This window comes from Melanerpes formicivorus, unplaced genomic scaffold (assembly GCF_026170545.1).
Source record: "Melanerpes formicivorus ecotype bairdi unplaced genomic scaffold, bMelFor1.0.p_v2 SCAF_188, whole genome shotgun sequence".
NCBI classification, from domain to species: domain Eukaryota; kingdom Metazoa; phylum Chordata; class Aves; order Piciformes; family Picidae; genus Melanerpes; species Melanerpes formicivorus.
The window spans coordinates 165,975-190,872 of NW_027142540.1; positions in this window are offsets into that span (position 1 = coordinate 165,975).

Genomic DNA, 24,898 nt, shown 5'->3' on the forward strand with positions numbered 1-24,898 from the left:
GAAGGGGCTCATGAGGAGTGGCTGAGGGACTTGGGGTTGTTCAACCTTCAGGAGAGGAGGCTGAGGGGAGACCTCATTGCTCTCCACAGCTCCCTGAGAGGAGGTTGGAGTGAGGTGGGGATTGGTCTCTTCTCACAAGTGCAACAGGTGACAGGAAAAGGGGAGATGGCCTCAAGTTGTGCCAGGGGAGGTTCAGGTTAGATGTTAGGAAAAGTTTCTTCCCAGCAAGGGTTCTCAGGCACTGGCCCAGGCTGCCCAGGGAGGTGGTGGAGCCTCCATCCCTGGAGGTGTTTCAAAGCCCTCTGGATGCAGTGCTGAGGGAGGCGGTGCAGTGGTGGTGGCTTAGCAGCAGTGGTGGCATTGGGAGCTCTAGGGGAGGGCTTGGGCCTGGTGATCTCCAAGGCCTCTTCCAGCCTCAGCAGTTCCATGATTTGGTGATTCAGAAACCCAGCTTGTTGGAAGATCTACCCAAAGGAAGTGACTAAATAAACAAACCAATCAATCAATTAATAAACCAATCAATCAATTAATAAAGCAATCAATGAATCAACCAACCCATCAATGAATCAACCAACCCATCAATGAAGAAACCAACCCATCAATGAAGAAACCAACCAATGAATGAATAAGCCAATCAATTAATAAGCCAATCAATCCATTCAAAGGCTTCCAACACACAGCTGAAATCCAACTGCCTCTTCAGATGCTAAGTGAAATAAACTGGCCTGGGAAATCATCTGGGCTGAAGGAGCTTCTGCAGCTGCTCAGCAGCAGGTTCCCTCTGCAGCTCATAACCTGCAAAAATATTGATTGTTTTAATTTAATTTGAAGCTTGGAAAGGCAAAAAGAAATGATTTAACATGTTCCAAACCTTCCAGTGAAACTCAGGCAGTTCCAAGATCTACCTCTGCTGCTCCCGGAGGCAGAGCTTTAACCTTGGCTGCAGCCCACAGCGAGACCCTCAGAAGAGAAGTGGGAGAGGGTCTCTGTCTCAGCCATCAATGCTTGCTGCAGCAATCACAGGATCAGAGTTTCACAGGATGTTAGGGGTTGGAAGGGACCTCTGGAGATCTTCCAGTGCAACCCCCCTGCCAGAGCAGGACCAGAGAATCCAGCACAGGTCACACAGGAACACATCCAGACAGGGCTGCAAAGGCTCCAGAGAAGGAGACTCCACAGCCTCGCTGGGCAGCCTGCTCCAGGGCTCTGTGAGCCTCACAGTGAAGAAGTTCCTCCTCATGTTGAGGTGGAACCTCCTGTGCTGGAGTTTCTATCCATTGCCCCTTGTCCTATCCCAGGGTGCAGTGAGCAGAGGCTGTCCCCTCCCTCCTGACCCCCAGCCCTCAGCTATTGATGGACATTGATCAGATCCCTCTCAGTCTTCTCCTCTCCAGACTAACCACCCCCAAGTTCCCTCAGCCTCTCCTCACCAGGCAGTGCTCCAGGTCCCTTGAGCATCTCTGTGGCCTTCCCTTGGACCCTCTCCAGCAGATCCCTGTCCCTCTTGAACTGGGGAGCCCAGAACTGGATGCAGTACTTGAGATGAGGCCTCACCAGGGCATAGTAGAGGGGCAGGACAACCTCCCTGGCTCTGCTGGCCACACTCCTCTGAATGCAGCCCAGGACCCCAGTGGCCTTCTTGGCCACCAGGGCACATTTCTCTCCCATGCAGAACTTGCTGCCCACCAGCACTCCCAGGTCCTTCTCCCCAGGGCTGCTCTCCAGCAGATCCCCTCCCAGCCTGTCCTGCTGCAGTCTATTCTTCCTGCCCAGCTGCAGGACTCTGCACTCATCATGGTTAAACCCCATTAGGTCCTCTCTGCCCAGCTCTCAGTCTGTCCAAGTCTCTGAATGGCCTCACAGCCTTCAGGTGTCTCAGCCAAGCCTCCCAGTTTGGTATCATCAGCAAACTTGCTGAGCAGATTTCCTTTTGCCACTTCTGTCCTGGAGGACACAAATCACTGCAGCATGCTCCAGGCTGCCTTCAACCCCAAAGCCACCTTCTGACCCATTTCCTGACCCATTTTCCCATCTCCTGACCCATTTTCCCATCCTTTTGGGTCAGTCCACCCCCTGCTTATGCCACCACAGCCCAAGTCTGGTGGGTGGGAGGAGGCCAGGCAGATTCTGCTTTTCCTCCTGCAAGGCACAGATCTCGTTGTTCACACTGCAGAGATGTACTTGTGGGTTCATCCTCAGCCTGCAGAGCAGCTCCCACCTCCCAGCTTGCTGCAAAGCTGAGGTGATGCTCACGTTCCTGGAGAGCAGACTTCCTCAGCACACATGGCTGGGACAGTGGGTTAAGAGATTCTCTTTGTCTGCAGCTCCTTTTACAAGCTCTTTAGCTGATGCTAATGATTGAAGCTCTTCCTTCACCTGTTCCTGTCTCCTTGGATTCCTCCTTGTTCCCTCAGAGCTGTCTCCTCAATCTCCTCCTTTTAAGCATGTGTTCATCTCCAGTGTCACTTAAGCTCTGACCACCAAGACTTTGTGGCTGGGCCTCCCTTACTGCTCCTCCTTTAAATCACAGACTCACAGATTCATGGAATGGGTTGGACTTTTCAGTTCCAACTTCCCTGCACCCAAAACCTTCCTGCACCTAAAACTTCTCTGCACCCAAAACCTTCCCCCACCTAAAACCTTCCTGCACCCAAAACCTTTCTGACCCAAAACCTTTCTACACCCAAAACCCAAATCATAGAATGGCTTGGGTTGGAAGGCACCTTCAACACCATCCAGTTCCAACCCCTCCTGCCATGGGCAGGGACACCTCCCACCAGCCCAGGTTGCTCAAGGCCTCATCCAGCCTGACCTTGAACACCTCCAGGGAGGGGTCAGCCACAACCTCCCTGTTCCAGTGTCTCTCTGCCCTCAGTGTAAAGAATTTCTTCCTCCCCTCCAGTCTCAGTCTCCTCTCTTCCAGCTCAAAGCCATTGCTCCTCATTCCAGCACCCCCAGCCCTTGTGAAAATTCCCTCCTTGGCTTCCTTGCAGCCTCCCTTTAGATTCTGCTCCAACCTCCCTGCTGTGGTTAGGGACACCTCTCAGCCTGACTTTGTTGCTCAAGGCCTCATCCAACCTGGCCTTGAACACCTCCAGGGAAGTGGGCAACCTGTTCCAGTGTCTCCCCACCCTCACTCTATAGAACTGTTTTCCTAACCTCCAGTCTGTCTCCCCTCTGCTGCTCCTTGTTGCCTGCTTGCCCAGCCTGCTCCAGCCACCTCGCTTCAGCTCCTCATTAACTTGAGCATCACTGGAGCCAGCACCTGAAAGAGGAGCACTTTCAATCCACACAATTCATCTTCCTCTCAGCAGCCCTTCACCTGCTTGGAAGCTCCCCCAGCTCCCCTGAGGTAGCTGTGAGTGTCAGCTCTCTGTCCTCTGCCAAGCAGCTGCTCCCACCCATGCTGACCTTCTGCGCACAAGCTACCGAGACGCACAGTCAGGCGTTTGTCACTTAACATCTTGATTACTGTCACTCCTGTGATCTTGAGACTTGCTCCTAGCCATGTCCCACTCCCTTGGGTTTCTCTGGCATGCTTCATGCCCTGCATGTGTGGAGATAACCACAGCAGTGAGCACGGGGGATGGGTCTATGGACTCACAGCAGAGGTTTCCCTGGCCAGGCGGCGGCCAAGGGTGGGTGAGATAATGAGGACGTGAGGAGCTGGGGTGATTCCCTCCTCTGGCCATCTCAGCCATGCTGAAGGAGAACCTCCCCTGAGGAGGCAGACTGGAAGAGTTGGGGCTGTTCAGCCTGGAGAAGAGAAGGCTCCAGGGAGACCTCAGGCAGCCTTCTGGTACCTGAAGTGGGCTCCAGGAGGGCTGGGGAAGGGCTACTGACAAGGGCTTGGAGTGCCAGGACAAGGGATAATGGCTTTGAGCTGGGAGAGGGGAGATTGAGACTGGAGATGAGGAAGAAATTCTTTCCAGTGAGGGTGGGGAGACACTGGCACAGGTTGTCCAGGGAGATTGTTCAAGGCCAGGTTGGATGAGGCCTTGAGCAACCTGGGCAGGAGACTTGGACCTAGATGATCTTTAAGGTCCCTTGCAACCCAAACTGCTCTATGAATCTACAGTTCAAAGGTTTTGGGGTGCAATTAAGTCCTGTGGCCTCAGAGCCAAGGTTTCCCTGGCCAGGCAGCAACCAAGGGTTGGTGAGCAAACGAGAATGGGAGGAACTGGCGTGATCCCTCCCCTGGCCGTCTCAGCCATGCTGAAGGCTGTTCCAGAGCCTCGTGGTTGAGAGCTGCAGGCAGAGCTGCTGCAGGCAGAGCTGCTGCAGGCAGAGCTGCTGTAGGCAGAGCTGCTCTCCATGGGTTTCTGAGCACATCTGATGGCAGCCAGCTCCTCATTGTGCTAATGCACCATGGGAGAAGGTCCTTCCTTTTGTTTGTCCTCAACGAGTTGCAGGATAATTTCATTTTGTTCCTACATAATGAGGAGTGGTGAATAATCACTCAGTAATCACTTTCTCTGTGCTAGGCAGGGCTTTACAAAACTCTAATCACATCCCTCTTTAGTCATCTCTCGTCAAGGCCAGAGCTCTGATTATTTTGTCTCCTTACAAGGAAATGTCTCTTCTCCCAGCTGGAGATGATGCTTCCCTTGTTCCCTCACCTGCTCCCGCTGCCACTCCCACCATCGCCAGGCGCCCACTCGCAGTGTTTCCACCCTTTCCCCCCAGGACTGGCCCCACTAGCTGCCCTGGAGAGGGATAATTGTGGCCTTCCAGTGTCTGAAGGGGGCCTACAAGAAGGGTGGGGAGGGACTTCTCAGGATCTCAGGTAGTGATAGCACTAGGGGGAATGGAATGCAGCTGGAGCTGGGGAAATTCAGGCTGGAGGTGAGGAGGAAGTTCTTCACCATGAGAGTGGTGAAGCCCTGGAATGGGTTGTCCAGGGAGGTGGTTGAGGCCCCGTCCCTGGAGGTGTTTAAGAGCAGGCTGGATGAGGCTCTGGCCAGCCTGATGTAGTGTGGGGTGTCCCTGCCCATGGCAGGGGGGTTGGAACTAGATGATCCTTGTGGTCCCTTCCAACCCTGACTGATTCTATGATACTGTGATAGCTTCATCTGGACTGTGCTCTGGGGTGAGCCCTTCAGTTCCCTTCTTGAGAGAATCAGAGCAGAGCCCAAGGTGTTCCCACCCTCACCTTGTGTCTGGCTGCCAGGAGGGACCTGTGCCCAGGCAGAGATGCAGAAGGTGATCCCAGAAGCCATGCCTTGGGAGGAGCAGGGGGACAGAGCAAGGCAGGCTGTGTCCCCAGGCACCATCAGATCCCAAAGGTCTCTTCCAACCTGGTCTATCCTATCCTATCCTATCCTATCCTATCCTATCCTATCCTATCCTATCCTATCCTATCCTATCCTATCCTATCCTATCCTATCCTATCCTATCCTATCCTCAATGCCAAGCCCAGCAGGGTTGTCCTCACAGCCACTTCTGGTGAGAGAATTTGTCTGCCAGGCAGGGAGGCACGGGTGGACATCTCTCTGGTCACCCCTGAGTCTCCAAACACAGCAGAAGGAGGATGATTTGTGGTCCAGCTCCACAGGACATGGCAGGGAGGAGAACCAGCAGCTCTTTGAGAGGGTTGTGGGCCCCATTCTCAGCCCCACACATGGAGGTGGTGGAGAAAGCTGGAGCCAGCTGCCTGCTGCTGCAGCAGGAGTGAGGAGCTTTGTGCTGGTGGCTGTGATCAGAGCATTCAGAAAGGACAATGGCTTGGAAACATGTCTTGAGTGGTTAATAAAAGAGCCTTTGCACTGATGAAAGGGAGCCCTGCATCTGCCCTGGGGGCAGTTGGTCTTTCCCCCTCTTCAGGGGCAGGTGTTAGCCCTGGTGGGAGGGCACTGGAGCCTGCAGATCATCACTGCTCAAGGGACCAAGTCCGTGCATGGAGGCTTCCACAGGAATTCCAGCTTCCACAGCACAAGGGAAGTGTGCTGGGAATACTCAGAGTGGTTCCTGTTGTACTGCCTGGGCCATGGAGCTCTGCAATGGAACCTGACGGGCATGGGAGGTGGAGCAGAAGCAGAGGGGATGCTGAGGGGAAGGTGGTTTGTGTGTGCTTGGGAGGGACAGGTGCTTGTTTCTGCCATGTGGAGATCTGTGGGGGGGTGAGAGGTGCTCCTGGTGCACATGTGGCAGGAGGAATGGCTCAAAGTCCCCCGTTTGTGGGCAGGGGAGGCTTGACTGGGCCAGTGCAGGGCAGCTGAGAAGGTCTGAGTAGGTCAGAGGCACTGGGGTGGTGGGGCAGGAGGGGCTGGCAGCTCTGTTGTGGGAAAGGACCTTTGGCTATGAGTAGGCATGAAGCAAGGGTGATGGTGATGGCCAGGACATAGAACCATAGAACTGCTGGGGTTGGAAGAGGCCTTTGAGATCACAAAGTCCAAGCCCTCCCCTGGAGCTCCCAATGTCACCACTGCTGCTAAGTCACCACCACTGCACCACATCCCTCAGCACCACATCCAGATGGCTTTTGACCACCTCCAGGGATGGTGACTCCACCACCTTCCTAGGCAGCCCCTTCCATTCCTAGACAACTCATTCTGTGGAAATATTTTCCCTAAGATCCAACCTGAAAGCTGGAGGGGTGAAATCCAAACAGGAGCACACAGCACCCATGCAAGCCCAGAGGCATTCCTGCAACAGAGAAGGGTCAGCAGGCAGCCCTCAGAGCTCAGCCAGAAAGGATCTGACCAGCTTAACCAGGCTTAAGGTTTGGAGATGCACAGCATTTAAGTCTGGCTCTAAAGGGGACTCCAGAGCTGGGGGCTGGGGTGAAGGAGCCCTTCCAGGGTAGCTGAGGGGTGGGGTGGTCCTTAGCTCCTGTGCAACCACACACTGGCAGCCAGAGGAGTGCTCTGGCAGAAGGGCTCAGGGCTGCTGGTTGGGATTCTTTGTCTCCCCCAGGTTGGGAGAGCCTGAGATATCACAGAATTGGTTTGGTTGGAAGAGAGCTTTGAGTTCATGGAGCCCTTCCCCCAGCACTGCCAGCTCACCACCAAACCATCTCCCTCAGCACCACATCTCCGTGGCTGTGAGACCCCTGCAGGAATGGGGACACCACCACTGCCCTGGGCAGCCTGGGTCAGGCCTTGACAACCCTCAAGGGGAAGAAATTGTTCCTCATGGCCAACCTAAACCTCCTCTGCCACAACTTGAGGCCATTTCCTCTCATCCTGTCACTTGTTACTAGGGAGCAGAGCCCAACCCCCACCTCCCTGCAGCCTCCTCTCAGGGAGCTGCAGAGAGCAATGAGGTCTTCCCTCACCATCCTCTTCTCCACCCTAAACAACCCGAGGTCCCTCAGCTGCTCCTCCCCAGCCCTGTTCTCCAGACCCTTCCCCAGCTTGGTTGCCCTTCTCTGGACACACTCCAACCCCTCAATATCCTTGGAGTGAGGGGCCCAAAACTGAATCCAATATTCCAGGTGCAGCCTCACCGGTGCCAGGGAAGAAATGATTCCTCTTGCCCAACTTAAACCTCCCCTGGTGCAACTTGAGGCTGTTCCTCCTAGCCTGTCTCTGCCCAGCAACACTGGGCTGAGCTGGGATTGTTTCTCTGCCTGCCCATCCCAGCTGGCTGGAGGCCATCGATGCATAATCAATAGCGAGCTGCAGAGCCCCAAGCTGGCTGTGGGGAATTTCTGGTACTTCTCCTCTGCTGTGCCCAGTGCTGGGCTTTGGCTTGGGTTCCTTTTTATTTATTTATTTAATTGCATTGATTTCCTTTGTGAGCTTGGCTGGTAACTGTTAATGGGATGATCTGTGATGGGCTCTGCCGGGTGAGGGAAGGAAAACGATAGGGCTTGCTGGAACGTTGTGTCCTCAGCCTGCCCCCCTGCTGGAAAGGCAAAACTCTAAAGGTCAGACAGCCTCTGGGTCCATCTGTCTTTCATGGAGCCTCTTCCTGCTGCCACTGCCTGGGCTCTGGCATCTCTGTCGTCCCAAGCCTGCTGCTGCCACCACGGCAGGCTTGAGATGTCTTCAGCAGGGCTGGGCATGGTCCCTTCACTTCACTGAGCATTAAAGCAGAATAAGGGCTGCAGCCAGCACAGGGGGGTGAAGCCAGGACTGATCAGCCTGTGGCAGCTCTAACTGGTGCTAGATGGATGCCACCCCACCAGCCCATGTCCTGCTTGCAGGGACATCCTGCATGGGCAGGCGGCAGGGCTTTGGGATGCTCTTATCTCTGAAGCCCATTGCTTCAAGCAATGCTAAAGGCTGTCCCCATCCAGGGAAGCTGTGGATGCCCCTGCCCTGTTCAAAGCCAGGCTGGATGGGGCCTTGAGCAACCTGGGCTGGTGGAAGATGTCCCTGCCCATGGCAGGGGGGCTGGAAGCAGCTGAACTTTTTAAGGTCCCTTTTTAACCCAAAGCACTCCGTGAAACACACCCAGCTACCCCTGTGCCCCACACCAGGACAGCATTTTAACCCAGCTTCTCGCCAGCACAGCCAGCATGGTGCAGGCAAACCTCTGATCAAACATTCCCTCCCTGTCCCCCCCACCCCCAGCAGTCTAAAGTGCACCATCAGTCAACAGATGACAGATTTCATTTTCATCCACCGCCAGGGCACTGCACACCTGCCCTCAAATGTTAGCCAAAGGCAAACACCAAAGGGCAAAGTGGGAGCTGGCTGGATTTGTTTGCTGATCCTGGCAATTGAAGCCTCCCCAGGGAGCCTTTGGGTGCAGGGAAACCACAAAGATCCTCAGAGGGCTGGAGAACCTCCCCTGTGGGAACAGGCAGAAAGACTTGGGGCTGTTCAGCCTGCAGAAGAGAAGGCTCCAGGGAGATATCAGAGCAGCCTTCCAGTACCTGAAGTAGGCTACAGGAGAGCTGGGAAAGGAGTTTAGATAAGGGCTGCAAGTGACTGGACAAGAGGGAATGGATTGAAGCTTGAGGAGGTCGAATTTAGACTGGAGATGAGGAAGAAATTCTTTCCAGTGAAGGTGGTGAGACACTGGAACAGGTTGCCCAGGGAGGCTGTGGATGCTTCCTCCCTGGAGGTGTTCAAGGTCAGGTTGGATGAGGCCTTGAGCAACCTGAGCTGGTGGGAGGTGTCCCTGCCTATGGCAGGGGGTTGGAACTGGATGATCTTTAAGGTCCCTTCCAACCCAAAGCATTCTATGAATCTATGATTTTTAGGTTTGGGGTGCAGGGGAGTCCTGGCTGCAGGGAGATTTTGGGTGCAGGAAGGCTTTGGGTGCAGGGAAGTTTTGGGTACATTAAAGTCCTGGGTGCAGGAAGGTTTTGGGTTCAGAGGAATTCTGGGTGCAAGGAGATTCTGGGTGCAAGGAGATTCTGGGTGCAAGAAGATTTTGGGTGCAGGGAGGTTTTGGGTGCAGGGAGAGTGGTTTTGGGTGCAGGGAGAGTGGTTTTGAGTGCAGGGAGAGAGGGTTTGGGTGCAGGGAGAGAGGGTTTGGGTGCTGCAGCAAGGGAGGTGCTGCTCACATGGGAGTCCTGCTCCTGTGCCAATGCCAGTGAGGGAAGGAAGTGCAGTGCTCAGCCCATGGAAGGGAAGAGGCTGGTGGAGAAGGAGGCACAAGTCAGCCAGTCTTTGCCGACAGAAGATGAGAGGTGGCAAGCAGTGGGGGCCAAGCTCTGCCCCTGGGCTCCCGGGAGGTCCTGGGAATCCGGGATGCTGCCCCTTTAAAACGTGGGGACAAAAAGGCACAAATGAGGAGCCGGCTGAAAATTAGTAGAGCAGAAAACTCCAAATGATGCAGAGCTAATTCCTTAAGTGTCAGACTGGCTGCCAGACCCTCCGCTTTCCAACCCCCTGGCCCCGCAGCGCCCTCGGGCAAGCGTGGGGGAACTCCTGGGGCCGCTCATTGCCCCCACCCCCACCCCCCAGCCCTGGAGCCAGCCCTGTCAAGGAGTCCAGCAGCCCTTTGGGCGGGTAGATACCACACGCAGAGGCTCCTTCCCCCGGCTGCAGCCTGCAGGAGCCCGGCGGCATGGCCCTCACCCGGGCGAAAGGGCAGGGGAAGTTGTTTTTTAATATACTTTTATTGGTCTGTAAATTTCTTCTCTTCCCCCGCCGGCTCGGATCGATGCTTGCAGTTTACCGAAGTCCCAGGCACACAGATTAAATCCTCTCCCTCCATTACACTAGATGGGCTTTTATTCTCCTTCTGATCACTCGGAAATAAACAGAGTGCAAGGGAGGGGGCGAGAGGGGCAAGGGGAGAGGAGGGTTCGGAGGTGTAGGGGGGGGGGCGACCAATTTCAGACCTGTTTATTCCCCACCAGCCGCACAGCTCGCAGTCATTAAACAAGTCACTTAGCCTGCAAGCTGCTCCATCCCCTCTCCTCCTGCCCTTCCCCTCTCCCTTGCCCTCCTGCTCTCTCTTCTTCCCGCCTCTTCCCTTCTCCTCTCATCTTTCCCCCTCGCTTTCATCTCCCTCCCCCATTATTTTTAGCAGAACAATAATAATTAGGCAGAGCAGCCTCTAACACAATTGTTTCAGCCTGAACAGGCAATTAGGACAGGCAGAGTGAGGCTAATGAACGGTGCATTGGTTCTCCTTTCACCCCTCCATCCCGCTCCCCGCCCCCCCCCCCAACACCCCTCCCCAAGCCAACCCTGCCGCCCGGCCCCCCTCGGTGCCCCCTCTCCGGCGGACGTGTGGATGCGCTCCCGAGCTGCCCGTTCTAACGCGGGCAGGAGCTGGCAGCCAGCGCCAGCCCCCCCGAGGCCACGGGCAACCCGACCACGAGGAGCCCAGGCAAGGGGAAGGGGGGGCTGGGGGTGGGACGGCAGCGCGACAAGCCAAGGGTGATGAACGGGAGCCGTGGGCAGGGGGAGGGGGCTGCTGGAGATGGGGCTGCAGCCGAGCTGCCGAGCTGCCACTTTGGCAAGGGGACTCGTCCGCACATGGAGAGTGCCAGGGCGGCCCTGGGCACGGCCTGTGTGCAGGAGCCGGGCAGCTCCCTGCAGCCAGGAGCTCCCGGGGCACACTGCCTGCAGGGGAGGGCAGGAGAGAGGACCTTGCTGTGACCTCACCAGAGAATCAGAGGATCATAGAATAGTCAGGGCTGGAAGGGACCTCAAGGCTCAGCCAGTCCCAACCCCCTGCCATGGGCAGGGACACCTCACACTACAGCAGGTTGTCCAGAACCACAGCCAGCCTGGCAGCAAAAACCTCCAGGCATGAGGCTGCCACCACCTCCCTGGGCAACCTGTGCCAGGCTCTCACCACCCTCCTGGGCAACAACTTCTTCCTCACAGCCAATCTCAATCTCCCCACTTCTACTTTTGCTCCACCCCCCCAGTCCTATCACTCCCTGACACCCTCAAAAGTCCCTCCCCAGCTTTCTTGGAGCCCCCTGCAGATCCTGCAAGGCCACAAGAAGGTCTCCCTGGAGCCTTCTCCTCTCCAGCCTGCACAACCCCAACTCTCTCAGGCTGTCTCCAGAGCAGAGCAGCTCCAGCCCTCTGCTCCTCCTCGTGGCCCTTCTCTGGACACCTTCCAGCACCTCCAGCTCCTTCCTGGCACAGAGGCTCCAGAACTGGCCCCAGAGCTGCAGCTGTGGTCTCAGCAGAGTGGAGCAGAGGGGCAGCATCCCCTCCCTCCCCTGCTGGCCACACTTCTGAAGAATCACAGAATTGCCAGCCTGGAAAGGACCTTAAGATCATCAAGTCCAATTAGAACCTAACACCTCCCTGCACACAGCTCTTAGACCATGTCCCTAAGATCCTCATCCAAATGTCTTCAACACCTCCAGGGGTGGGGAGTCCACCACCTCCCCTGGGCAGCCTGATGATCCTTTGGGGGAAGAAACTTTCCCTAATATCCAACCCGAACCTCCCCTGGTGCAACTTGAGGCCATTTGCTCTCATGCTATCCCTTGTTACTAGGGAGAAGAGATCAACCCTCACCTTACTCCAGCCTCCTTCCTGGGAGTTGATAGAGAGCAATGAGGTCTCCCCTCAGCCTCCTCCTCTCCAGGCTGAACAACCCCAGGTCCCTCAGCTGCTCCTCCTAAGCCTTGGGCTCAAGACCCCTCCACCAGCCTCATAGCCCTTCTCTGCGCTCGCTCCAACACCTCAGTATCCTTCCTGCAGTGTGTGAGTAGGGACTGGGGGTGGGGCTGGAGCAGGTGCATAACTTGGGGGCGTGGAGCACAGCATGGAGCGCCCCTGATGCCAGCACAGGCCCCCAGGACTGGCAGCCCCGTGCCCGGGTGGCTCTGCAAGGAGCGCTCCCGGAGACGCGGCGTGGCAGGGGGGGCCGGGCAGCCGCAGTGAGGTATTGATGCCAAGATCTCTTTGAAGGCAGCAGGAGTTCTTGGAAGCTTGCTGCTTGTCTTAAATGGAGCTGTCTGCTCTGCATGGCTGCCTGGGCATGACAGCAGCAAGCGGGGTCCTGCGGGGCTGGTGAGACACCGGGAAGCAGAAGCAGAGGCTGCTTCTGGTGCGTGACCCTCATGCCCTGGAGCGTGGCCCATGGAGATGATGTCCCAGAGGGGTAAGGGACCAGCCCTGGGGGTGAGCACGATGCCGTGGGCACAGTGCAACGCCATAATTCCATCCCCTTCCCTGGAGATATTCGAGGTGAGGCTGGGCAGGGCACTGGGCAACCTGGTCTAGTGGAGGATGTCCCTGCTGAGTGCAGGGGGGGTTGAGCTTTGGAGGTTCCTTCCAATCCAGACCATTCTATGCTGGGACAATCCTCACTGTCAATACAGACTGGGGGAGGAGGTGATAGAAAGCAGCCCTGTGGAAAAAGGACTTGGGGGTGCTGATGGATGAGAAGCTGGACAGGAGCAGGCAGTGTGAGCTTGCAGCACAGGAGGCAAACCACAGCCTGGGCTGCTTCAAAGGATGCATTGCCAGCAGAGCCAGAGGGGTGATTCTGCCACTTTGCTCTGGGGAGACCTCACCTGGAGTGCTGTGTCCAGCTCTGGGGCCTTCAAGACAGGAAGGACATAGACCTGATGGAGCAGGTCTAGAGGAGGGCCACAAAAATGCTCAGGGGGTTGGGGCAGCTCTGCTCTGGGAGAGGCTGAGGGAGCTGGGGGTGTTCAGCCTGGAGAAGAGAAGGCTCCAGGGAGACCTTAGAGCAGCTTCCAGTCCCTGAAGGGGCTACAAGAAGGTTGCAGAGGGACAGTTTGCAAAGGCCTGCAGGGACAGAACCAGGGGCAATGGCTTCAAACCAGAGCAGAGCAGATGGAGATTGGATGTGAGGAACAAGTTCTGCACCAGGAGGGTGGTGGAGCCCTGGAACAGGTTGCCCAGGGAGGTGGTTGCGGTTCCATCCCTAGAGATACTCAAGGTGAGGCTCAATGAGGCTCTGGGCAACCTGATCTGGTGCAGAATGTCCCTGCTGACTGCAGGGGGGTTTGGACTGGTTGACCTTTGGAGGTCCCTTCCAATCCAGACCATTCTATGACTCAATCTGAGTAGCTGGTCCTGAGTTTAGGGATGCCCAGGAGCGGTTGGGATGCTGCCGCTTGGTGTTGGTGCTGTGAGGATGGAGGAGGCAGTGGCAGGGGCACAGGTGACACAGTGACAAGGCAGGAGTTGATGGAAGAGGAGGTGGCAGGTAATGTGGAGGTGTTTGCAGCAGACTTCCCTGGCAGGTGATGCTGGAGGTGTTGATGTGGTGGCTGCATGGTGAGAGACAGTGGCAGTGAGAGCTTCCAGGGCACTGGCAGGAGCCTGAGGGACTGCCTCCTGTGCTGTGCTCTGGAGGTTTCAATATGAGCCCAGTGCTTGATTCACCTACACAAGAGGGTGTCAAGAGATGCCCCCAGCACAAAGTTGATGCTTGTCTCTGGAGTTCCCCCAACTCTGTAGCCTGATCCAAGTGGGGGGCTGCAGATGTGGGCATGCAGTGGGGAAGGAGACCCTGGGGGTGCTCTCATGGGTCCCATCCTCTGCTCTGGCCCCAAAGTGGCCCTGGGTTGCCTTGAACTCGAATAACCCTGATTTTGCTTAAGCAATGAGAGACCTCACACACACACAGAGCTCCCTGAAAGGAGGATGGAGCCAGGTGGGGGTTGGTCTCTTCTCACACGCAACAAGCGACAGGGCAAGGGGAGATGGCCTCAGGCTTCGCCAAGGGAGGTGCAGGTTGGATGTTGGGAAAGATGCCTTCACAGCAGGGTTCTCAGCTGCTGTCCCAGGCTGCCCAGGGAGGTGGTGGAGCCCCCGTTGCTGGGGGGTGTTGAAAAGCCCTGTCAATGTGGTGCTGAGGGAGGCGGTTCAGGGCCAGTGGTGGCATTGTGAGCTCCAGGCAAGCAGCAGCTGGACTTGATGATCTCCAGGGTCTCTTCCAAGCTCAACAGCTCTGTGATTCTGCAGGAACCTCATGGCCCCTAGCTGCTCCTCACACAGAGGTGGGGCAACCCTCAGTGGCACCCTGAGCAGGAGAGCAGCAACCAGGGAAGCCTGGAAGCTGTCTGCAGGCTGCTCTGCAGCCTCCCCAGCCCGTGTGGCAAAGCCTGATGCAGTTTGCTGTCCCTCGGGCTGCCTGGCTTTGTGCTTGCTAACCAAACGTCTCTCTCCCAGTCTCCATGGTGTTAAATTATATTTCCCCAGCTGGATTTGCTTTGCATTTGTTCAGAATGAATTTCATTTGGCTGTTTCCTTCCTAGGCCTGACCCTTCTTTTCCCACTGCATTATCTTTTAGCTCTTTGTCCTCGCCAGGATTTGCAGCACCTTCCCATTTCATATCCTCTGCAAATTTAATTAACATGCTCTTTACCCTCCCTCTTTCAGATCAGATGAAGATGTTAAAGGAGAGCAGACCTGGCACAGATCTAACCACTAACCACTAACAACAATGCAAGTACCTTGCACTTAAATTATGCACTTCCCATCAGAAGATTTCCAGAAGCCTTTGCTGCTCTGGCTGAGGGTAATTATTAAAGCTGGGAACTCCACTCCACTGGGGAATTTAATATCTGAGCTCTGCCTGAGGGCACATGTCTTGTTGATTGTTGTGTTGCATAGACCTTGACAGCCCTGGGACAGATGTCCCTGCGGCCTCCTGCCGGTCGCTGTGCCCTGGCCCGTGGTGGACACAGAGGCTCCCGCCTAGGGGACCCTCAAGCTGATGAACCCCACCTTCAGGAGAAGCTGAGTGGTGATGTGGTAACTGGCACAAAACTGTCTTCTGGTTTCATGCCAACAAATGAGTCAGTGACAGGCTGCAGTTGTGCTGCACTGGGAAGCAGGAGAGGCTTCAGCCTTGGTCTGGAGTGGGGAAACAGCCACAGAGGTAATGGTTGCTGTGTGGCTGTCTTTGGGTGACTGAGAGAGGACTATTCAGAGCTCTGGAGCACAGGATCACAGAATTCCCACATGGTGAGGGTTGGAAGGGGCCTCTGGGGATCATCCAGTCCAAGCCCCCTGCTCCAGCAGGGCACCCACAGCAGCTTGCCCAGCAGCACAATGCCCAGGGGGGGCTGGAAGCTCTCCACACAAGGAGGCTCCACAACCTCTCTGGGCAGCCTGCTCCAGGCCTCCAGCACCCTCACACCAAACAACTTTCTCCTCCTCTTCACATGGAACCTCCTGGCTGCCAGTTTGTGCCCAGTGCCCTTTGTGTTGCCCCTGGGCACCACTGAGCAGAGTCTAGCTCCAGCCTTTTGCCCCCCACAGCTCCTTTCTCTCTTGCTGAGCATTGCTCAGCTCCCCTCTGGGGCTGCTCTTCTCCAGGCTCAGCACCCCCAGGGCTCTGCTCTCATCCCTTCCTCCTCACACAGATCTTCCAGTCCCTTCATCATCCTCATAGCCTGCATTGGACTCCCTCTAGTATTTCCCTGTCCCTCTTGAATATGGGAGCCCAGAACCAGACACAATACTTCAGCTGTGGCTTCACTAGGGCAGAGTAGAGGGCAAGCAGAGCCTCCTTCAACCTGCTGGTCCCACTTTTCTTCATGCCCTCCAGGAGACCACAGTCCTTCCTGGCCACAAGGGCTCTTTCTCTCTTTTGCAGTGCAGGAGACCCTGCAAATTGTCCTCAGACCAAAGGAACTGAGAACAAAGATGGCCAAAAAACAAAACCCCACAGACACGGCTCGGACGTGATAATGAAGGTGAGACATTGGCACAGGCTGCCCAGGGAGGTGGTGGAGTCCCCATCCCTTGAGGTGTTCAAGAAACCTGTGGCCGTGGCACTTGGGGAAGTGGTTTGATGGCTGTGGTGGTGTTGGGCTGATGGTTGGACTGGATGAGCTCAGAGGTCTCTTCTAAGTGGAACAATTCTATGATTCTGTGACCTTAAGGCAGGGTCACAGAGGACCAACAACCCTGCAGAGCCTCTTCTGCCACTGGACAGCTTGCCCAGGGCCACAGACCCCTACAGATTGCTGTTGGAAGGTGTTTTCATGACTGTTCCTTTGCCTGACTGGAAGTTCTGCTTTGCCCACATTCCCCAAGGTCCTCTGCTGCCCCAGGCTCTTGACTTGCAGGAGAAATTGTGTTATTCAGTGGCTGTGCAGCTCCTGAGCCAGGCATTAGCCCTTCTGGTATTTTTCTCCCCTGATAAGTCAGCTCATCTCCTTGATTTTCACAGCAATATTTCAGAGCTCCTAAGCAGGAATTCAACTGCTGTTCCTAACAGAAGGAAAATAAACCCCAGTGCCATTTAAGGAGAATAGTGATATGGCACCAAATGGGGGTGAAGGGACCATGAAATCCCAGATGGAAATTGGTAGCATCTTTCTAGCACTGGAGCAGTGAGCTCCCACACTGCCTCCTAAGAGGAGGGGGATTAAGAAACCAAATTGCTCTGATGATAAACCATCGTTCATCCAGGAAGGAAATGAGCTGACACTGTCTGCTGGGAGCTGCATGTTGCAGCCTTGGGAGGCCTCCAGCCTGGCTTTCTGGGTCAGATCTGCCCCAGGTAGTTCCTGTGTCTTCTTGTGGCCTAGGAGATCAATGATCTTCTGGGGTGCATTAAAAGTAGGTGGCCAGCAGGTCGAGGAGTGTTTCCCCCTGCCCCAGCTCTGCTCTGCCCTGGTGAGGCCACAGCTGGAGGGATGTGTCCAGTGCTGGGCTCCCCAGGTCAAGAGGGACGGGGAGCTGCTGGAGAGAGTCCAGAGGAGGCTACAAAGCTGCTGAGGAGCCTGGAGCAGCTCTGGGAGAAGCAAAGGCTGAGAGACTTGGGGGTGCTGAGCCTGCAGAAGAGCAGCCCCAGAGCTCAGAGGGGAGCTGAGCAATGCTCAGCAAGAGAGAAAGGAGCTGTGGGGGGCAAGAGGCTGGAGCTAGATTCTGCTCAGTGGTGCCTAGGGGCAACACAAAGGGCAGTGGGCACAGACTGGCAGCCAGGAGGTTCCATGTGAAGAGGAGGAGCAAGTTGTTTGGTGTGAGGGTGCTGGAGGCCTGGAGCAGGCTGCCCAGAGAGGTTGTGGAGTCTCCTTGTGTGGAGAGCTTCCAAACCCCCCTGGGCATTGTGCTGCTGGACAAGCTGCTGTGGGTGCCCTGCTAGAGCAGGTCTCCAGAGGTCCCTTCCAAGCCCTACCACACTGGGATTCTGTGGCAGTGGGCTCAGTGCCCTAAGGGATGATTGAACAAGGAATCTGCATTGTCTCTTCTCATTTCTGGCTGAGTCCTCTTGCTCCACCCCAAGAAGGAGCTGAGACCCCTCTGCTATTTCCCTTTGCTCCTGCTTAAGCCAAATCTTCAGCCCACCTTGGCGGCAGCCCTGGCAACCACTCAGACATCCTGATGGGAGCAAGTCCCCCCCTCAGTTTCCCACTCAAGATGCACCTTGCCCACCGTTCCAGCACAATCACTTTCCTCCACATCTCCATCACCCCCCCTCATCTGCTCAGGAGCATGGAGCCGGCTGGCCAGGGCCGCCGTGGGCTGCACGCTGAGCTGGAGATGGAAGATAGCATGGCTGCCTGCACACCAAAATCAGCAGAGAGATATGTTTCTTAGTAGGGTTTTTTTTTTTTCCCCTCCCCTCCCTTTTCTTGCTGTTCTTTGCACAATTTATTATCAGAGAGCTGTGCCAATCTCCTGTGTGGGGCCTGTGCTCCTGCAGCCCCATTCAGCCTCCGCTGCGCACAGCCGGGCGGGCACAGCCTGCCAGCCAGCCAAGAAACTTGCTGCTGCTGCTGCTGCTGCTGGCTTTGATTAATTCCATCCAGGTAAGTTGTCTTGGCTGTGAATTGTCCCCCTTCTCAGTGCCAAATCTACTTGGCCAGGATCTGGTGTCTCAGAGGCGGCAGCTCCTGAGGCTGGAGGCAGGGAAATGAGCTTGACTGTGGGAAGCGCTCGCTGCTGCGCCTGCCTCTGAGAGGAGGGGGGACAGGCTGGAACTGAGGGGGCTGGAGGGTCTGCATCCAAGAAGAAGGGGACAAAATGGAAATGAGGGGGCTTAGAGGGGCGAGGTGGGGGACACAGAGAGGCTTGGCTGTGAGCAGCAAGAAGTGGGTAGCCCCCAGCTCGGTGTGGATTGCTCAGATTCTCAGTGCCGTGAATTTCATTTTGTCCTCTTCAATTATTAATCCAGCAATAAAAAGATCCACCCCTGCCCCCCACCCCCTGCCCCCACCATGCCTCAAAGTCCCAGCCAGAGCCTGGTGTGGCTTCTATCTCTCACCACATCACAGAGAAGATGGGAACAGAGGTGATGGGATGGTCCCAGGGAAGGGAAAGCAAAGCTGGATGCACTCATGTCCCTCAGCTCATAGAAACACAGAATCAACCCAAACTTCCCTGCACCCAAAACCTTCCTACACCCCAAACCTCCCCCCACCCAAACTCTTCCTGCACCCTAAACCTCCCTGCACCCAAAACCTTCCTGCACCCAGCACCTCCCTGCACCCTAAACCTCCCTGCACCCAAAACCTTCCTATACTCAAAACCTTCCTACACCCAAAACTTCCCTTCACCCAAAACCTTCCTGCACCCAGAACCTCCCTGCAGCCTAAATCTCCTTGCACCCAAAACCTTCCCCCACCCAAAACCTTCCCCCACCCAAATCCTTCCTGCACCCAAATCCTTCCTACACCCAAAACCTTCCTACACCCAAAACCCCCCTGCACCCAAACCCTCCCTGCACCCCAAATCATAGAATGGGTTGGGTTGGAAGGGACCTTGAAGACCATCCAGTTCCAACCCCCCTGCCATGGGCAGGGACACCTCCCACCAGCCCAGCTTGCTCAAGGCCTCATCCACCCTGGCCTGGAACACCTCCAGGGAGGGGACAGCCACAGCCTTCCTGAACAAGCTGTTCCTCTGTCTCCCCACCCTCTCTGTAAAGTATTCCTAATCCCCAGTCTCAGTCTCCTCTCTTCCAGCTTAAAGCTGGTGGCTCCTGGTGTGCTGAACCCCAGGAAAGCATTCAAGAGCCCAGGGACAGCTCTGTCCTGGGATGTCCTGGTGGTGAGGACACAGCAGGGTCGTGGTGCTGGAGGCTCCTGGATGCTGTGACTCAGCACAGCTCTCACCATATGGCAGCTGAGCTTTGGGTGCAGCTGGCACCCAGAAGGCATCAGAGGATGGAGGCTGTGCTATCAAGTCCCTGACAGCAGCGTCAGCTCATGGGGTCTGGTGCTCTCTCCTGCACCTCAGAATGGGGTCAAGAGACGCCAGTGGCTCTAAGGAACCAGAGCTTCTTGGGCAGTCTGCATTTTAAACCAGCTCAGATCCTTCACCTGGCTCTCAGAGCAGACCATGCTGGGGCAGGTGAGGGGCTTGTGCCCTGTGGTTTGGGTGAGAAGGAGCTGAGATGGAGGGAGAGAGCAGGCAGAGACATGTAGCCAGGAGGACAACCAAATGGCAAAGCAAACCAGCAGGAGGGGTGGGAGCCTGTGCTCCATGGAGGGTCTTGGATCCTTGGGTGATCTCCACCAGGCTGGGACTTTCCTTCCTTATGCCAGGAAGAAGAGGAGCAGACGTTCCTGGGAAACATGAGGGCAGTGCTGTGCATCTTCCCAATCATAGAGAGGTCTGGGTGGAGGATGATGATGCATGGGGAGAGCAGAGTGTGAGTTAGAGAGGTGTGTTCAGCGTGAAAGAAAAGCACCATCAGAGGTGCCCCCAGCAGCAGCAGCAGCAACAGCATGGTTAGGTGGACAGCAGAGTTAGGAGAGAGAGTTTTGCCCTCCTGCAGAGCAGCCCAGGAATGCTAAGGAGGGGCTGAGTGAGGTCTCCTCCATCAGGCTCTGTAGCCTATGAGGTGTTTTCAGTTGGAGGTAACCACAGCACAAAGCCTGGCTGGCAGATGACAGATTTGCCTGCAGCTCTGTGCCTCAGAGGCAACCTCTGTAGCCAGGGTCAATAACCAGGAGCCCTCAGTGGGGCTGGCTGGCACAGGCTGCAGCCACCTGGCCACTGCCAGGGTCTGCACTTTGCCCACAACAACACCCTCAGAGCTCCAGGCTTGGGAGGAGTGGTTGGAGAGCTGCCCAGCAGAGAGGGGCCTGGGGGTGGTGATTGATAGCTGGCTGAACACGAGTCACTGTGTGCTCAGGTGGCCAAGGAAGCCAACAGCAGCCTGGCCTGGAGCAGCAATGGTGTGGGCAGCAGGAGCCTGGACTCAGCACAACTTGAGTGCTGGGTTCAGTTTTGGGCTCCTCGCTCCAAGGAGGACATTGAGGAGCTGGAGCAGGTCCAGAGAAGGGCAGCCAAGCTGGGGAAGGGTCTGGAGAAGAGGGCTGGGGAGGAGCAGCTGAGGAACTGGGGATGTTGAGCCTGGAGAAGAGGAGGCTGAGGGGAGACCTCATTGCTCTCTACAGCTCCCTGAGAGGGGATTGGAGCCAGGTGGGAGTTGGACTCTGCTCCCAAGGAACAAGTGTCAAGGCAAAAGGCAACAACATCCAGTTGTGCCAGAGGAGGTTCAGGTTGGATGCCAGGAAAAATTTCTTCCCAGCAAGGGTTCTCAGGCACTGGAAGAGGCTTCCCAGGTTGGTGGTGGAGTCCCCATGCCTGGAGGTGTTTAAGAGTTGTGTGGTGCTGAGGGACAGGGCTTAGCCAAGGACTTGGCAGTGTTAGGTTAATGATTGGCCTCAGTGAGCTCAAAGGTCTTTTCCAGTCTGGGCAGTTCCCTCACCCTGCAGAGCAGGCACAGTCTGTGGCAGCATGGTGGTAGAGCCTGGGGCATGGAGGGACAGGGCATGGAGGGACAGGGGAGAGGGATGCTGGCACTGGGGAGTCACCAGCACAGCCTTCCTCACTCCTCCCTTGGGGAGGCTGCAGCCTGAGAGCTCTCTCTGCAATCTCAGTTTGCCTTTGTAAATGGGGGGGGGGGGGGGGGGAGGGAGGGGGGTCAAGAGGCTCCCCTGACCTCCCTTCTCAAGGCTATGATCCTGCCCAGGGATGTGATCTGCAGTGTATGTTGGCACCCTGCTTATTTCACACCCCAGCAGGGAACTGGTGCTGGGTCTTGGAGGTCATTTGCAGAGCAGGAGGCTCTGTGTGTGCTGCTGCCTTCCTCTCTCCTGCTCTCCAGGAGGGTGAGTTGGAGAGCAGTGCAGAGGAGAGGGACCTGGGAGTCCTGGTGGACAGAAGGGTGCCCATGAACTACCAATGTGTCCTTGTGACCAAGAAGGCAAATGGCATCCTGGGATGGAGTAGAAGGGTTGTGGTGAGTAGGTTGAGAGAGGTTCTCCTCCCCCTCTACTCTGCCCTGCTGAGGCCACATCTGGAATACTGTGTCCAGTTCTGGGCCCCTCAGTTGAAGAAAGACCTCAGGGAACTGCTTGAGAAAGTCCAGCCCAGAGCCACAGAGCTGCTGCAGGCAGTAGAACATTTCCCTCTGAGGCCAGGCTGAGGGAGATGGGGACTGCAGCTTGGAGCAGAGGCTGCCCTCGTTGCTGGGGATAAAGATGTGCAGGGCTGGAGCCAGGGATGTCCAATGACGGGACAAGGGGCACTGGGGGCAAGCTGGGGCAGAGGAGGTTCCATGGGAACATGAGGAAAAGCATTTTCACTATGAGGGTGTCAGAGCCCTGGAGCAGGCTGCCCAGAGAGGTTGTGGAGCCTCCTTTTCTGGTGACCCACCTGGACGCCTTCCTGTGTGACCTGATCTGGGTGACCCTCCTCTGCCAGGAGGGTTGGACTGGATGAGCTTTTGATTGTGGAGCCTTCTCTTCTCCAGACTGAACAACCCTAGCTCCCTGAGTCTGTCCTCACAGGAGAGGAGCTCCATGATTCTATAATTCTGTGACTCCATGATTCTATGATGCTGTGGCTCCATGATTCTATGATGCTGTGGCTCCATGATTCTATCATTCTGTGGCTCCATGATTCTATGATGCCATGGCTCCATGATTCTATGATGCCGTGGCTCCATGATTCTATGATGCTGTGGCTCCATGATTCTATGATGCTGTGGCTCCATGATTCTGTGATGCTGTGGCTCCATGATTCTATGATGCTGTGATTCCATGATTCTATCATTCTGTGGCTCCATGTTTCTATGATGCTGTGGCTCCATGATTCTATGACGCTGTGATTCCATGATTCTATCATTCTGTGGCTCCATGTTTCTATGATGCCATGGCTCCATGATTCTATGATGCTGTGGCTCCATGATTCTAACTTTCTGTTGCTCCATGTTTCTATGATGCTGTGGCTCCATGATTCTATCATTCTGTGGCTCCATGATTCTATGATGCTGTGGCTCCATGATTCTATGATGCTGTGGCTCCATGATTCTATCATTCTGTGGCTCCATGTTTCTATTATGTTGTGACTCCATGATTCTATGATGCTGTGCCTCCATGATTCTGTGATGCTGTGACTCCATGATTCTATCATTCTGTGGCTCCATGTTTCTATGATGCTGTGGCTCCATGATTCTATCATTCTGTGGCTCCATGATTCTATGATGCTGTGGCTCCATGATTCTGTGATGCTGTGGCTCCATGATTCTATGATGCTGTGGCTCCATGATTCTATCATTCTGTGACTCCATGATTCTATGATGCTGTGGCTCCATGATTCTATGATTCTGCCACTCTGTCATTCTGTGACTCTGTGCTGAGTTTCCTGCCTGCAGCCTCTCCCTGCTTGCTGGCATTTCAGTTTCTCGCTGCCTTCCACTCGCTTACCCCGGCTGCGCACCGTGTCACTGACACCGCCGCTCGTGTCACCTCCACTTCTGGCCCACGCTGCACGCCGTGTCACCTCGGCAGGGGATTAACCGGGGCGAAGCTTCAGAGCCAGCCAAGCAGAAAGCCAAGCATATGTCAGCTCTCCTTATGTTTACAGGAGAGAACATCACCTGGCATCAGCGGAGACAAGGGCAGGCGTGGAGCGATCCCCTCCTCAGTGAGTGGGGCGATGCCGCTGTGGCTCCGGTACAGACCTGGCCCCAGCAGCCCTGAGTGCAGGTGGCTGCTGCTGGGGCTCTGCACCAGCTGTACCCACAGCCAGCAGCTCAGCCCAGCCTCCTGTCAGGGCAGGACTACAGACTATCACAGAATTGTCAGGGTTGGAAGGGACCTCAAGGTTGAACAACTCCAGGTCCCTCAGCCGTTCCTCATGAGCCCCTTCACCAGCTTGGTTGCTCCTCTTTGGACATACTTCAGCACCTCAGTGTTCTTCCTGCAGTGAAGGGCCCAAAGATAAAGACAAGGTTCAAGGTGTGGCCTCACCAGTGATGATCAGAGGGGGACAATCACATCCCTAGACCTGCTGGCCACCCCATTGCTGATCCAAGCCAGGATGCCATTGGCTTTCTTGACCACCTGAGCATGCTGCTGGCTCATATTCACCTGGCCATCAATCATCACCCTTCAGGTCTGTGGTGGGTTAATGCCCTTTTCTGAAAACAAAAGAAGAAAGCAGGGTGGAGGGCTTGCAGGTACTTTACCCTCCCTGCAGGGCGTTTCCCCCTGGGAAAGCTGAGTCTGTTCCACTCCCCCCTCCCTGCCCAGCTAGGGTATAAAAAGCAGGACATCATAGCTGTTGGATCTCCTTTTGGCTCCTGCCTCTGCTGGATGAGAGCTACTGCAGCTGCCCTCCTGCTCCTCAGACACATGGCTGGACCTGATCCTTTTCCCTGCTGCCTCTGCACCTCCTCAGAGAAAGACTGGTTTTGTATTATTCTTTTCTGTCCCACTCCCATCCATTCTTGTTCCTTGCCCTTGTGAACTTTTCCTGTTATTGTCATATATATATATATAGTTTAAAGAAAAAAATATTTGCCTCTCTACTTCCAAGCTGACTCCAAATTGCTGTTTAGTGGATTTGCTCCTTACCCCTTTTTTTCTTTCCCTCTCTGTTTGGAGGGAGGAGGTGTGGGGGGGGGCGGGGAGTGGGGAAGAGTTTCTCAGCCTTTTCCCCATTTGGGCTTTTAACTCCCAGTTAAGGCTCAAACCACTACAAGGTCTTTCTCCACCAAGCAGCTCTCCAGCCACTCTGCCCCAAGCCTCTAAGGTTCACAGAATCACAGCTGGAGGCATCAGCCTCAGCAGCACTACCTGACAGAGCTCAATGGCAGCCAGCATACAGAGTCACAGAAGTGTCAGGGTTGGAAGGGACCTCAAGGCTCAGCCAGTCCCAACCCCCTGCCATGGGCAGGGACACCTCACACTACAGCAGGTTGTCCAGAACCACATCCAGTCTGACTGCAAACACCTCCAGGCATGAGGCTGCCACCACCTCCCTGGGCAACCTGTGCCAGGCTCTCACCACCCTCATGGGCAACAACTTCTTCCTAGCATCCAATCTCAATCTCCCCACTTCTACTTTTGCTCCACCCCCCCCAGTCCTATCACTCCCTGACACCCTACAAAGTCCCTCCCCAGCTTTCTTGGAGCCCCCTACAGATCCTGCAAGGCCACAAGAAGGTCTCCTGGGAGCCTTCTCCTCTCCAGCCTGCACAACCCCAACTCTCTCAGTCTGTCCTCATAGCAGAGCAGCTCCAGCCCTCTGATGCAAGCATTTATGCTTTGAGAAATTCGAGTCTCCC